General features: G+C 46.7%; 1 protein-coding gene across 3 annotated transcripts in view; it reads left to right on the plus strand.

The window, feature by feature from the left end:
- Positions 1–16,139, plus strand: part of ZBTB7C (zinc finger and BTB domain containing 7C) — a 261,260-nt gene that overhangs the window by 178,681 nt on the left and 66,440 nt on the right. Inside the window, exon 1 of one of the 3 annotated variants that reach the window (XM_019496060.2) lies at positions 4,051–4,222. The exons of the other annotated variants lie outside the window; for them this stretch is intronic. The gene's annotated coding sequence lies outside the window, so the exon portion shown is untranslated. Of the gene's footprint in view, positions 1–4,050; positions 4,223–16,139 lie in introns of those variants that run through there. 3 annotated transcript variants of the gene reach the window in all.

Consider the following 16,139-nt stretch of genomic DNA (forward strand, 5'->3'; position numbering starts at 1 on the left):
GAATATTTTGGCAGCAGGTAACTGATGCTTTGAATCTGTTTCTGTATGTAAACATGATCTGGATGCTACAGATAGTCGTTCGCTGTGACTTGGAATAGATAACTTCTAATTTTAGCTCTAGCTGGACAGATCTCTGGATACTCTGAAACCTATCATTATTGCAAGGGAAATTCATCCATAAGATTTGCCTTATCCCCAATGTCTACGAGGAAGGGTTCAATATTAATAATTTTTATTTATAGAAGAAAAATAGCATTTTTCAACGGATCTGCCAGTATGGGGACGTTTAAAATAGTGAGCTAGCACAAGCTTAGAAAGTGGGGTAAAACCCATGCTTTCAAGATGAGAAATGGCAAAAAAAAAAAATTAAAAAGAGTTTTCCTGAAATGTTTTGTTCCAAAAATTTAAAGAAACAAAACATGCATCAGTACAATTTTCCCCCAAGACAAAGTTCAATCTGATGAAACTCTATTTTATAATTTTGAAGGGGAAAAAATTCCTTGAAAAGAGGTCACTTGGCTACTGTCTGTAGCTGAAGTTCTTGTGAGTACAAATAAGTTTCAACTCCAGGATTTATAGGACTAGTACGTCCCATACCTGTGCAGGGGATTAGACTGGTGACCACCAGGGTCTCTTCCAACTCTAGGACTGTGTGACTTTTGAGGACTGTACTGATGTCACTGAGAAGCAGACATAACAGTTTTGTATTCATTCATTATTTTTAGTAGACTATAGGCAAACTGAGTAGGTGCAGCGTCTTATCGCAACAAGTAACCTGCAAGAGGTCAAATTAGCAGTGCACTTCTCTCTTTTCCTGCTGCTACTCTTGTCTCCGGCCATGCTGTCCTTGTCCTTGGCAGATGAGAAGCCGTGTTTGTCCCCAGTAGCTCTTGCCAAACACTCAAGAAATCAATGTTTTGAAGAATGTAGTAATTGCTTTTGCAGGGTCTGGAATGGACCCATTTTCCACTAAAGGTTGCCCAATTTTTTCATCACAATGATTTTTGATTGTCGTTCACTGAAAACTCCATTTTTGGTAAGAAAAGGTGGGTTTAGGTATACAGAAAATTAGGACGTGGGTTGGCTAAAAACATCGGTCAAATTGCTGTTAAAAATCAGAATGGAACATTTCAGGCAGTGCAGGAAATGGTGGCAACTAGAGTATTTATTTTACTAACAGATTTGTTTGTGAGAGAGTCATTTTTTTCACAAAAAAGGGTGCTTTTTTTTTTCAAGAAACATTGCCCAGCTCTAGTTCAGGCCTTCCTCTGTGGTGCCTCTTACTCCGAGTCTTCCTCAGGCCTCCCTCTTGCTCAGTTTTGTCCAGTAAATGCCACATCCCTTTGGCTGCTGCCATGAGAAAGTTGAGGGCTGCTCGCCTCTTGTTAAGACCGTAAGAAGTACCAGAACGGGTCAGAGCAGTGGTCCATCTAGACCGCTGTGTTGTCTCAGACAGTGGCAGGAGCGGGTGCTTTAGAGGAAGAGCACCGAACCGGATCCATCTCGAGTGATCTGTCCCCTATTCATCACCCTTCCCGCCATCCACCACTGTTGGTTCAGAGATGCCAGAGGAAATCTCTCTGACTCTTCTGTCCAACAGCTGCTAATAGATCTCTTATCCGTGAATTCGTCTAGTCCTTTTCAGAACCTGCCCGTCCGAGCTGCCGTCACCGCCTCCTTCGGCAGTGAGCTCCACAGGTTAACCATGAGACATGGAAAAAAAGTACTTGCTCCTATTAGTTTTAAACTTTCCTCCTACTAATTTCTATTTCAGTATTCTTGGACTCGGTGACTAACAGTTCCCTGTTAACTGGGTCCACACCCTTCATGATTTTATAAACCTCTATCAATCACATCCTGCCTCAGGGATCCCTCCCCCCCTTCTGCTTTCCAAACCGAGGAGTCCTAGCCTTTTTCTCTCCCTTCGTCTGGCAACTGCTTCATACCCCTGATCCTTGTGGCCGCCCTTCTCTGCCCCTGTTCAAATTCTGCTACATCCTTTCTGATGTTGCTTTGTTCAGCCCCAAGAAGACCCCCTGCCCGAGAACGCTGCTCACCAAGGCACGCTGCTCCTAAAGCCTCATCCGCTCCTTCGGAGCAGGGCTGACAGCAGCGTTGATTGTGTGCACTGGATCCTGCATTCCTTGCACACTGCTCACTCCTGTTTGAAATCAGTAGGAGCATGGGGCGTGCAAGGGAGTGGGCTCCATCGCAGTAACGGGAAAAGCAGTGGGTGGCCATTTGTGTTGCTCCCCATTGCAGGAGCAGCCTGGCATTTACTGGAGGAAGCCCAAGTTTTGCTTTTGCCTTATCTGGGGCCAGGCGTATTGTTTGCACCGACTTGGCTTGCTGATTTACCCAGACACTCCTTAGAAACCCAGTAGTCAAGAGAAGCTGCAGATAGTGAGCTGGGTGTGGGAATGGAAGCAGCCTTGGGTTTTTGGCCAACTGAAGTGGGCCTGAAGGGAGTGTTTCAAAACAGATCTCTTCCAAACACTGACCTCCTCATATCGTCAGATGGGAGCCCTGTGCTGCCATCAGGGTATTTTTGCACTCCTGCGCTAGAAACCTCTCCCTGAATAACATTTTTAATGAGACTAAGGCTGTGATTTGGCTTTTAAAAAAATATAATTTTATAGCATAGACCAGCAATCAGAAGCGTGGAATATATAGCGGTGCCAAACCAGTTTCTTTTGCTGTACTGTATCTTTATTTTTTTTAATCTCTCCTTCTGTCTTTGTCATCATAATTCCTCAGACACAAAGCAAATAATGTTAGATTATCAGTGTTTGCAGCGTTCCTCTTGATACATTGAGACTTAACTTCGAATCGCATGTAGCAGAAGAATGATAGGAACCAGAGCGTAAAGGGTGAAGCTGTGTAAATACCCGTGTCTGTGAAAAAGTTGCTCTCCTGCAAAACATTGTTTCGGTGAGCACGTTTGTATTGTGCGAGTGTTTCCCCTGTGGTCGGGGTGGCAGTATGTCTGGCAGTTCGATCCCCAAGTCTGCCACGGATCCGTTCCACGACCACATGCAAGTTGCTGCATCTCCCCCGCGCCTTTGTTTGCCTCTTCACTGTCTTGTGCGTTTGGACTGTAAGCCAGCCAGTGCAGAGCCCGTCTCTGCTGTCTGCACAGTGCCAAAGACAATGTGGTCACCGCTCCAACGTCTCTGCATGCTATTGCAATGCAAGTAAAAGTGGACCTGGTTCGCCTTTCGCACTGGTGGAACTGAACAGGAACCCTGGCGAGCGGGGAGGCAGACCCGCGGGGCAGAAATAAGTTTTCCTCCCATGAGTAAGACCCTGGTAGACTGGCCATAAGACCTCTGCACAGAAACAACTCTAATACAGAGGTGGCTTTAAAAGCCTGGACAAAAGCATGGTTCTCGGGTGGGCTGTCAGCAGTGTCATTCCTTGTCCGTAATGCCCTGTACGTGCGCAAGCTAATTATTCTTTCTCTCTCTACTTTACTGTATATAAATGGTGTTAAAGGCTCTGAGAAACTTCAGGCTGTGCATTTGGAAGGGATTATTGTACCCATTTAAGCTTAAAGGCTCTTTGCCTTGTGCCTTTCCCACCACCTAAGGTGTGATATAATTCTCCAGACCAGGATTGCTGGTTGGGTCTTATTTTCTAAAATAAAGCTGCACTTATGGGCTTTTTACCTTCATTTTCTTTCCTTCTCCATGGATTAATGCACAGTGACTGTGTTGTAAGGCACACATGCACACTAAAACATCACCTGTGTCTTTAAAGGTGTAAATCAGCATAATTCCACTGTCTCCAAAAAAACCCTATGCCAGTTGAGAAGCTCTGGCTTTAAGGGAATGGTAAGAAGTCTAAATACTTGCTTTGCTTTTTTTTCCTTCTTAAACAAAAAAATCTCTCCAAGGAAACTCATTTGCTTGGGTGAAAAGGAATCACGAAAGCTGCTGGGAAAATCGGTGCCTGTCCCTCGTGCTGTTTAGCCTTTAATAGTACAGGTGGACAGCAAGGGCTCGGAGCCAAATACTTTTGGTTCAGAGGGAGTGGTGGGAGTGAGCTCGCAGAACCGCTCCTAGAAAGGCTTAACTTTCCTCACACAAATCAATGACAATCTTCACTCTGCTGCAGACGCCCAAGGAGCAGCCTTTGCCAGCTTCCCATTAAAACAAAGCAGCAAGTTTTATGATAGGCAACGCAGCGAGGGAGAGGAAGGGGCCAGACCGCTGGAGAAAAGGTGGGTCGGATGCTCACTTTTCCACGTTGCGCCTGCGGTCCTTTCCTTGCAGTGCTTCTTGCAGGGTATTTAATCGAGGGGGACCAGCCTGAATTTCAGGCTCAGAGGCTATTTCCAATGGCTCTCCAGTGCGCTCGGAGCTGCGCGGCTCTCCTGTTATCATCTCTCATAATTTGCACGCATTTTTAATTGCTGTTCCAACTGGAACGTGTGATGCTCTCTTTCTGATTCATTTGTTGGATAACTCAAATCCTTACCGAGCTTGGAGATCTTGGCTGCCTGACAACATCTGGACAATACGATGTCTTAATTTGTGTGGGGTTTTTGCAAGTTCGGTTCAAATTGTATTTATTTTTTTTACCTGGGAGACGATGAGGGTTAAAGGCACCTCCTCGTTTCCTGTGTTGCTGAGGCAGCCTGGTTCTGCGCGAAGGCAAAACATGTCAAAATGATCAACATCCTCATATTTTTAAATATTTTTGTTTCAATGTCTGTATGTCTGAAACTTTAAAGCCTTGATGTCGCAGCTGCCCCAATGCTCACCGAATCATTTTGATCTTGTACTCCTCTAGAACGTAATCCTTCTTGCTGCGCTGGCTGGGTTGTTCCGAGTGCAGTTCAGATGGATTTGCTTTCTGTTGTCTGTGCAGAAAGCAGTAATTGTATGCGGGAAACAAGAAGGACTTTATCTTGAAGCCTTGGGTCATCCTCGTTTGGAGTTCAGGTTTGAATCCCTGGGAGCGGCTCTGCGGATGTTTTGTCTTCTTTTTCAGCTAATGGGATGCTGAGATGCTTCCAATGTAGTGTTAGACCTTTAGGTGCAGTTCATTTTCTACCTGGAAATGTAAGTGCTATTTTGGTAGTAGAAAAGTCCTCCTAAATTCTGGTAACAGGATAGCTACACAAGATACGAGGGGGTCATTCCCATAGCTATGTTGCTGATAATGCACTAACTGTCCCCACGATTTCTTGCTTAGGGAGGTCGAGTCTTTCTTATTTACAACAGGACTTGGCTGTTTTAAGGTTTTGCAGCAGGAAAGGAATAATTAGTGCTCAACAGTCTTTGAGTCATTGCTTTTTTCTGAGCTGCGTTTGTATAGCCACAAATCAGCCCACACGTTTCTAAGTTATATGAGAAGTAGAATTTGCCCTGTCCTTGTGTAAGCTATGGTGACAGGGGAATGCAAGCAGTTGCAATACATCCTTTTTTCTCTTTATTGGATTATGGGGCTGTTAATGAGCTAAAGCCTGGACAGGGGCTATGGAAAGTCATGAGAAATCCATGACAGGGCCTTTTCCTAGCAGAGCAAGCTGTGTGGTGATTCTGCAAAGCGAATGAATGCCTACTAGGGGATAGTTGGAGAACATCAGTCATAGTCACCCGTGTCCCAGTCCAGTTTGAATGTGGGGCCCTGGACATGAATGTTGTCTGTGTAGCCTGGCTGATGAAATTCAGTGCTGGAAAAACTCAGTTTCCTGAGTCCTAATCCCAGACTTGTCATCCCATGGGGGAAAGTCCTCCGTTGAGTTCCCTGAGAGTTTCTCTGACAATTTTACCAGTTAAGGGCTCTGCCCCAAGCCAGTCATTTAACTTCTCTGTGTATCAGTTTCCCCCAGTGGGAAAGGCAGATTATAAACCCTGACATGTTGTACAGGGGTGTCACGAGAGCTGGTTATGCTTTGTATTGTGTAGTGCTCCTAGAAACCCGGGGCCTTTGTGACATGCAGCCCCCTCCGCACGGAGAAGCGGCGCTCAGATTGAATTTGGAAAGATGCAGAGCGGTCTCATGATATTGTACTATTCCTTCCCAAACCACTGAGTGCAAATTCCCCTGTTGGAAGACATTGGGCCCATTAGAGCCCCGTCTGTGCCAGTCAGTGTTTCAATGCAAGGTGGTGTTTGCATATGAGATCAGGCTGTCCAGATGGAGCAGATCCTCCAGTAGTCCACACATGTTCACCAACACAGACCAATTTCACCTGAAATAATGCAAAGCACAGTGCTCAAGGCACGATCTCGCAAACACTACCTTGTGCCAGTGGTTCTTTGCCAGGCATGTGGTTTCGTGGGTGTCCATGGAGCTCCTCACGTAAGTAAGAGATAGATGTTGCAGTTTCCCAGATCGGTCCTTAACCTCCCACTTCACGTCCCGGTTTCCTTCCTCCCTTTGTACCAGAGCAAAGTATGTGAAAAAAGTTGCCGTTCTCATTGGGCAGCAGCTACAGCCACTTGGCACTTCCTTTGCACAGGTGTAGATGACTAATCCAGCACTACAAGTTTAAAAATCTTACTAACATTAACCCTGTGAGGGTGGGATTTTCCAAGGAGCCTCCGTGGGTTTTAGGCACATCAGTCCCTTAATGCTTCTCCAAATCCCCCCGCCCCTTAAATGTTTCATGCTTGTTTTTTTAAATGAATAAATGGCAGATTTCACAAATTTAAATGTCTTCTTTTTTAAATAGAGGGAGGTATTAAAATATGTTCAAAACAAAGAAGAGACTCTTTCCTTGATTTTTGTAGTCACTCCAGTATTTCCAATAATATGTCACCGAGCGACAGGTTTCTTTAAACTTGATTCTAGGAACGGTCATTAAAACGCCAAAGGATCATAAATGAGATCAAATCTGAATGCAGCAGCACATGTGATGATTTTAGCAAGCACTCTCCAGGCTGCTGGACTGACAGCAACTGGTATTTTAACTCATCTCAGTTCTAGCAAAGGGATCTTTGATTTAAAAAAGAACGCCGGCGGTAATGTCTGAGGGCCGTTTGGCTTGATCATCTTCCCCTAGAACAACACAGTGGTTTCAGTGTTCTTCTGCAACCAAATGTTGCATTGGAAGGAAGCAAAGGGTCGATCTCAGCTTTAATTTGAAGGATCTGGTTGTACTTAGGTGACTCAGAGCTTCAGGTGGGGGCCCTCTGTCCTTGCCGACCATGCTACACACAGTCTTCCTTTTTTGTGAGCAAGTTGACGCCTAGTAAGTATGAGGACAGTTTTACCCAGCACATTTGAGGTCAGGTTGCACTTAATTTTAAACCCAGCGACAGACAGAGCATTTTCTTTCCTTGTCTTTTTAGGCTAAGGAGCAATCCAGGGATAAGGTGAAGCAGTGCGTGGCAGGGTCCAGTCTGTGTTTACAGTAATTACACAGGTGTATAATTGTACAGAAATGTTTGCAGTGTTCTCACTGAGCTACGCAACAGTACAGGTTTGGTCAGTGAGATAGAGCTGCGCGGCTTATTTTCTTTTGGCTGTGAGCTTTAGAGCTGAATAGAGGGAGGGGATCTGGGGCTGGGATATTTCTGCCAAGAGCAATTTGGAGACTCCTATTAGTCAGAGCTCTTTTATTTCTTACTGGAACAGGGTGCCTGAGAGTATCTTTCACATGTCTGCTCTCTTTTAATTTCACTCAAATGAACAACCGCCCCTTCTCCCCCCAGGAAGAAAAGGGCTTTGCTTCTTGTCTCTAAAGATACAAGCAGCTCCGAACAAATTGGTACAGGTCAGGCATAAGGTGTTTTCCAGGGCAAATCCCTTTGTGTCTCTGGCACTCAAGAGGAGAGGGGCCTCGTGGCCTCGGCTCCATGCTGTGATCCCGGGGCTGGGAGGGTGTAAGCACCTCCAAGTTTCCGTTCTTCCTGTTTTTAGGGCCCCGTAGCACTGCCAGAGCTGTGAGAACAGGCAGACCCCAAGACTTACAGGCCATTTCTGTCTCTGGGCTTAGTATAATGGGCAGCTCCTGAAGAGGAAGATGGAATATTTGCCTTCATGGCTGCTCTTTACAGTGTGCGTGAGTGTGCACGTGTGTGTGCATGCATGCATGTACCTCTGTGTGCGGAGGCGGAGGGTCAGGCTACTTTTTGGATGACTCAGAAGAGTCAGTGGCCCTACCTGATGCTCCCCCTCACTCCCCAAATATATAGGTTTGGGGAGAGGCCCAGTAATGACCCGGGGGAGGAGACCATTGTGCACAGAGATATTGGAGCTTACTGGGTGGAGGGATGGAGGTTGGCCAGCTTCCCAGCTATGTAAGCAGCACACGCCCATATTCACTGTTTATCCCCACTGAGCCTGCCACCGAGGTGTCTGGGCAAGGTGACCAAGGTGTATCAAGCTGCACAGCAGATCCCCTGTCTGACTTGAACGGGCCAGTGGGAACTTCTGGCTTTGCTTGATGCTCCCAAGCCCTGTCGCTGGCTTTGCCACTCACTCCTCTTCTGGCAAAGAAGTCATCCCCTGCCCTGCCCTCAAACCCAGCCTGTGGTTCAGCTGGTTGGTGCACAGTGCCTGCTAATCCTGCACTCCCCTGATGCCCCCTCTGCAGTTTATTGAATCCCCATGTTTCCTTTTGTCTTACACGGCTGTCCAACTTCTAAGAGGTTGGGGGCTGCAGGTCATAGAGTGAGCCGTGGGTCCCCAGGGTGGCTGCCACCGCATGGTTTCCCACCCTCTACACTGCCCCAGCACGCATGTGGGCAGCCCTCCTCCACTGCACAGGTGGGCAACCCCCAGTCTCAGCTCAACACGGGCTGCCTCATGCTGCAGACTGTCCCAGCTCTGCAGGCTGGGCTTTGCCGTGCCCTTCCCACCCCCCGGGGCTGGCACAGAAAGAAGCACCCGGTGCAGCTGGAGTGATAAGGGAAGCAGCATCTGGGTGGGAGGCCAGGGGCCACAGATTAACTCACTCATGGACCACATGTGGCCCATGGGCCACCAGTTGGACGGGCCTGTCTTAGGTCATTAGCTTTTGAAGCAGGAACCATCCTTTTGTTATGTGTTTGTACGATGCCCGGTGCATTGGAAACCTGCCTCCTAGCTTCCACCTGAGTACAAATCAAAACCAAAAAAGCCAAAGTTTCACCCTAGCTGAAGAGTCTTTCAAGCGAAGGATGTTAAAGCAGGTCAGCTTCTGTATCTGGAGGCACACCCAGCATGATGTAGCCAGAAGGCGGCCTGCTTTGACTCCCTAGGCTGAATGACCTGGTGCCCATTTACAACTGAGTTGACTATGGGCAGCTTCCAAAGCTGGTCTTGCACTCGTGCCACTGCATAGGTCACGCAACACCTTAACCCTTCTGACACCCTCTACATCATAAATAATGAATAATAATTAAAACCTTCATGAAGGTGCTGGGAGGAAAAGTGCTTTAGAGAGGGAAAGCACCAGAAATGCCAAGTATTAGTACCAATAAGTGAACTTGTGACAGGAGCCCAGCAACGTACTGTACATTAAATGCCAACATCCGTATTGATGCAAGCTTATGGTGAACAATGGCCTCTCCTCTTCCGTATGGCCTGGTTGATTGAGCATGTTGTCTGACTGGTTACTACAAGGTGAGGGCCATGAAATGCAGCCGAGTAACACTACTAGCACCTCCAAGGACACAGGAGGTGACATGCCTGATAATCCATGGGATGATGCTGTTCATTTATACAACAGGGAATCTTGTCTTCTCAGTCTTCACCTTTCTGTCCAGCCAGTCTCGGAAGAGAGCGGTGATTGAAAGCCTTGCAGCTTGAAGGCCCTCCTTAGTAACCTTGGACAAGTCACTTAAGAGTCGGCCCCTGCAAGCTCTCTGTGCACAGACCTCATTGCAGACAAACTGTTCCCCATAACCTGTTTGCTGCAGATGGTGCTCTGTGAAGAAGGATGGCCCTGTGGTTAAGGTATTAGCCTAAGACTTGAGAGCAGTGTGATCAAGTTCCTGCTCTGGTCTTTAGGGTGACTTGGGGAAACTGGTTGAACCTCTCTCTACCTCAGTTGTCCATCTGTAAAATGGGGATAACGGCTCTTCTCTAGTTCAGAGAATGTGTGGAGCATCTGTGCCTTAAAGAGACCTTGTAACAGTCGGTTTGGAGGGCAGAGGAAGCACCCGATACAGACAGTGTTTGAGGCTTATCGCCAGACTGGTGATTTCTGGGAACGTGCATGTTGTACATAGGTAGGCTCTGCCTGAGCTTTTTCTTTTTTCCAACTGTTTGCATTAATAGTGAATAGTGCTGATCAAAAATACAGGACCCCTTCTTAGAAGAAATATTTGGAAAAATGGATCCCTTTTTTCATTGAATGCTGTTTAAAGAAGACATTTTCCCAATAGCTTTAATTTGCGAACAACGCGTCTCATCTGTTGGCTCCTCCATATCCATGCCGTGTGATCGGTTAAGTTGGTCACACGCTTTTGTTTCTGCTTCCTGGCTGTGTTGTCATTCCCAAACTTTCTGTACACCCTGCAAGCACTCAATGGATTTATAGCGCAGCTGTGTTTTGGGCACAGGAATAATCATTGTTTATTAAAGCCTCTGAGCAGGCGTGGAAATAGGTACATTTCTGCCTTCCAATTAGAGTGAGACCAGGTGATGAAACTCTAAGCAGCCTGCGATAAATTTGGCACTTCTCGTTTTCTAATGAACGCCCCACAATTGTGCGAGAGCTGTTTTCATAGCCTGTTCTGAAAGATTAAAACATATAAGACCCTTGAAAGTCCATTTGAGCAAGGATTAGTGCCTGAAAGGCTTAGGTAGATGTAGGAACTGAAATGCTAGAAGGGGATGCATTGCGAAGAAATAGGTTGGCTTTGCTTTCCTTTATAATCAATTATTCTTTGCACTGAGCAGGGCTGGGGCCTTGTTCTCTGAGGATGAGGTATGTATCGCTTACTGCTTTTATTTTTATTTTGGTGTGAAGCCACCAAAATGGGCGTACCTGTTGTAGCAGTGGGACACCTGCTATCAGATTATGCTCGCAGAGGCTGAGCAGCGTGGAGGAAAAAGGAGATTCAGAGGTTGTAAACAGCCATAGTAGGGAAAAGGGACATTTCTTTCAGAAGTGAGAGTCATCCAAAGAAGTCAGTGTATTAAGTAACTATAACAGCACGTAGTCTAGGCCAGCAGCGGGAATCCATTAGGAAGCCAAAGTGCTCTACAGCTGTTAGCATCTCATTGCTGGCAATAGCCTGTTGCAATCCAGTTCCCTGTGGACAAACGGCCTCATGATGAAACCACCATGATGTGTGGCATGAACTGGCCGTCACATTAGGAAGACTGAGGCTGGGTTGACCTATCCACTCACCCTTCAGAGTGGTCCAGCCCTGCAAGATGGGGTCCTAGAAAGACCTGAGAATAGACCGGCTGCAGGAATCGGCTCTAAGCACATTCACGTCAGGCCTTGTGAAAACCTCTTGTGCTGGTAGGGCAGTTTCCCCTCTCTGCTTCCATGGAGCTTATGGAGTCTCTTGCTAATGGGAGTTTTTAAATGTAGGTTAGGCACAAATGTATCTGGGATGGGTTGGACAGAGCTGATCTTGCCTCAAACAGAGGGTTGGAGCAGATGACTTCTTGAAGCCCCTTCCCGTCCCATTTTCCTGTGATTCTGACATCCCCACTCCAGTTGACTCATCGCAGTGTCATCTAGGGAGGAGTCCTCTGGTCTGTTCCCATCTCTGCCACTGGTCACTTCATATGCGTGAAGGCCAGAAAGGGACCATTACGACGGGCTCATCCAACATTTTACATAGCACAGAAATCCAGCCCATGATTCCTGCATGACCTCCATCACTTCTGGCTGAGCTCAGCGCCTCTTTTAGAAAGACATCCAGCCTCAACAGAAATGCTGGCAGTGAGAGAGAATCCAGCAGGCCCTTTGCTAACGAGTTCTCATGGCTAATTACTCTCACAGAAGTCTGACCTCATTCTAGACTGAAATTGTCTAACCTTAACTTCCAACCAACAGATCTTGCTCCATTTACTCCTTTTAAGAGCCCATTATTAGATTAATCTCTCTGTGCCTCAATTTACCTTTCTGCCAAGTAAGTTGAATAGTTCTCTTGCAAGGAAGGGCTGTCTGAAAGGGGACGTTGAGATCTTTGTGATGAGGGTGGCTAAAGCAAATGGCTAAAAAGGTCGTCACATTGAAATAAAGCCATAAATTTCCTGTAGGTATTTGCTTTACATTTGCGGCGGCAGAGGAGCAGGATCCTTGCAATATCCTAGCCTTTCAGCTGTTCACAGGCACTTTCAAAACAGTTTTGTTGCAATTAATTATAGTGCAATTAAAGCCGAGTGACGATGCTAACTAAGGGCTAAATCTTGTGAAATAAAATAGTGTTTGGGTTGATTTTGTAATTGCTCCAGGTTCCCCAGATACAAATTATATTGTCAGGATGTGTAATTCATTGGGGAAACATCCACACAAATAGCTCGGGGCAAGAACGCTGCTTGCCAGCTATGCAGGAAGCAGTGGCGTATCTGGCTCCTCCTCTACCCCTTGTGTGAGCTCCCCTCCTTCTGCGCAAGTCAGCGGTGAGTGGGTGGGCCCAGGCATAGCAGGGGCCAGATTGGGGTCCACCCACTCTGGACCTCATTGCAGCATCACACCTGAGGCAGCCCAGCGTGGGAAGTCATCTGCTTCTGTGTTTAAAGGGTTGCTCCAGATGTTCCCACCTCCCAAGGCAAGAAGACTGGGTCCAATCTGTGGCTCTCACTGGCTTGTGGGTTTCTGACCTGCTCCTAAAGCGATGCAGCTCTACCCTACCCTTACACAAGGCAGATTTTACAGTTGCAATTTAGCCCTTAGACAACAGCATTCAGAGTATTCCCATGTGATCCCTCAGCTGAGGTTCTGCTGCTGCCTCTCAGGTGGATTACTGTGCTTAATTCTTATCAGGCTATCCAGCTGACCAGTGATAAGTAGAGCTGCAGCACACTGATTCATCTGTTAAAGGTGACCTGCAAAGGGAATAAAAAGGAGTGCTGACTTTTTGCGCGTCCTTAAGGAGGACTGAGTGGTTTATGCTAAAGGTTCTCTCCTTCCATTTTTTATCTCCGATCTACCAGGAGCAGCACGTCTTGTCTTCCCTGTTGGTGCAACAGGTCTCTTTGGAAGAGGTGATAAATGGAGTGGGGGATTTTTCAGCTGTAATTGAAAGGCTGTCTCTCTTTAGGCAGGGGATCTTTCCGCTCAGTCATTAGAAGCATTTAAAGCAAACCAACCACAAAAGGCTTCCAGTGTTGCCAACAGTAAGTATTTCACAGGAACGAGCCCGAAAAATCCTGATCTTGAGCATGAGATTCAACAAATTCTGCCTTTTTATTTAAATGAGCATGTTAGAGCATTTGGGGGGTTCACATTTTCAAACTCTTTTCCCTATCCACAAAGGCTAGAAACGGTCTTTTCTAATGAAAGCTGAGATTATGGACTTATAAGGTGGTTCCAGCAACTGGAACTATGGGGAAAGCATCAAATACTGTGAGAACCTGAATTAAATTAAGAGCTCCAGTAATGCTGATTAGAAACCGGTCTAAAAAAAAACCCTTTCTTGTATCAGGAGCTCAAGTCCCCTGCTTGGTACCAGCAAGATCATAGCTCCAGTGGTGCTCCAGTCATCTGTAGTCTTGTAGGGGGGAAAAATCATTCTCAGGTTTTGATTATACAAAGAGACCTAAGTCTTTTCCCTTTTGAAGGCAGAATCTTATGCCAGCTACAAGGAAGATGATCTAAACTCGATTAATAAAAGTCTCCAAACCTATGGAGATAGACCAGTGGTGCTCAGCCCATGGGCCCGATCTAGCCTGTGGAGCTCCCCAAGGGTCTGGAAATCTGGCAGCAGGGGAGTGCTGCCAGCATTAATTGATGCTCCTTTATTGCCAAGTTTACAGACCTGGGGGAAGACCTGAGAGCCAGATAATGTGGGCCTGCCGTGGCACTTAGTGTCACTCCATATGGGGTGCAGCTGGCTCATGGGGTCAGGCCAGCATGGCTAAATTCAGCATACATGGTTAGGATGGCACGTGGGATCCCCCCATGGACCAACCACATGCCGCTCATCCAGCCTGTGGGGCTAGAAGTTCGGGCACCGCTAATATAGACAGGTGTAGCAATTATACCACTATCAAATAATAGGGATACAAGTGGAACTGTTACACTGGAGTGATACAGGTGCAGCAAAACCAGTTACAGCCATTGAGCTAATTTATACCACTCCAAGAGTATGCAAATGAGTTTCTTCATAACAGAAGGAGGACGCTCCCCCTCTATTTTAAATTGATTAAACTTCTCCTTTGCTCATAGCTGCAGTCACCAATACCAGCATCACCCATGTCAACCATGACAAAAAGCAACTGCCATCATGTGGCTGGAAGACGTTAGGGGTTTGGGGCCAGTCCAAGGGGGCCACAATTGGGAAGCTGCTATTGGAATTAAAGCTTTGTTGTAGAGTCGGCAGGGCAAGGAGCCCAAGGATATCTGCACTATCCCTTGAGCTCTAGGGGTGGTTGCAGTGATGCTTTCAGTGTCTGCGCCTGTGTTTTGCCCATTTGGTGTGCAAATGGAGACCCTGAGCCTCCAGGCCGACAACCTGGCACCTGTTATGAATGCTAAATCTACTGCAGGGATGCAAAGAGAGAGCGCCCTCGCACTGATTAATTTGAGCCCAGGATGCTCTTATCCTGGGTTCCAAGTAATTGTCTCTCTTGTCCACAATTTTCTCTCCTTCCATTTCACTGCATATTTATTAGGTTTCAGGAGGCTATCTGCAGCCACATTAAACCAATTTACTCCTTGAAATGTCTGACCTTTGATCTGCCAGCCGTATCCTTTCTGAGACAGAGAAAGAGCCTCTAATAATGTGCCACATGAAAGGCTGGAGTCTGTCACTTTCAAAATCTGGTCTGGTTTGCGAAAGTATTGGATGAATCAATTATTGCCTAATAATCATTGCCGTTATTGCTGGGCTGTGCTGGTAGGGAGTTTTCCCCTCTTTTCTTGGCCACTTCAAGCATCTTACAATCTTACATTACATGAAATCAGTTATCAGAGCAATAATGCCAGGATGCCTGTGCTCACATAACTGATGAACTTTGAGCAGTCTCTTCAACTATTTAGAAAGCTTTAGTCCTAAAACAAATGTACCCTCAATCAGGAAGAAGAATAGTGAGGTGCATTTCGCTTTAAGGGCTAAAGATTTGGACTGTTCGTGCTGTATTTGAAGCCCCGCCCCCAACGTTTTGTTGCAATTATAGTGCAATTAAAGTGGAGTGATGATGCTAAATAAGGGCTAAATCAGCATCAAGGTCCTAGGTCTTGAAAGTGAGGTGCACTGAACTTCCCTTTGCACCCAGGAACATGTTGTCCCTCCTAAGGCTGCCTGACTCTACTTGGAAGTGCAGCACAGGTGCGAGGCCATGGCAAGCGCTGAGATCATCACCGTCATCTGCAGCTCTTCAAGGGTTTGCCTGATTCTTGCTTTGGGCATAGGAGGCCTTGATTCCAATCCCAGATAGACCTTTTGCTTGGAGTTTGCACTAGGTGCCCCTTGGGGTCCCTTCCAAACTTATGATTTCACAAAGGGGAGGTTAGTGCTACTATTCCCATTTTACAGACAGGGAAACTGAGGCAGAGACCCATGTGTCTTGTCCACAGTCTTGCATCAAGCAAGGAATAGCATTGTGGACTCCAGGGTGCCAGTCCAATGCTGTTCACCTAACTGCACTGCTTGCCCGTGACTTTCCATAGTCCTGGTGCTCTCTGACTGATGGGCTGTGTTTAACCCCTTTATAGGGAGCATTTTTACACAGGGTGGCACACAAACACCTAGAGATGGAGAGTCTGGATTTCAGCCAAGAGTGAGCCCTGGCCCTCTGAATAGGTTTTACTCATGTGAGTAACTGTGGCAGGACCAGGTCCCTTTTCAGTCTTCTCATGAGTGGCTGACAGTGATGCTCTTCTGTCTGGGGTGCTCATTTCTTCCATTTTTACAGTCAACCACGTCCTGTCCTGTTTGTGAAACAGCTGGTGCACAGTGCAGTATGCCATTGCTGTATGTACACAGATCCATGGTATTGTCTGGTGTTTAGCCGGGGGTTACAGATTCCCTGCTCTGACAAACCTACAGCCTAACCACAGGCAAGGGGCCAAG

Source organism: Alligator mississippiensis, chromosome 3 (assembly GCF_030867095.1).
Source record: "Alligator mississippiensis isolate rAllMis1 chromosome 3, rAllMis1, whole genome shotgun sequence".
Classification (NCBI taxonomy): domain Eukaryota; kingdom Metazoa; phylum Chordata; order Crocodylia; family Alligatoridae; genus Alligator; species Alligator mississippiensis.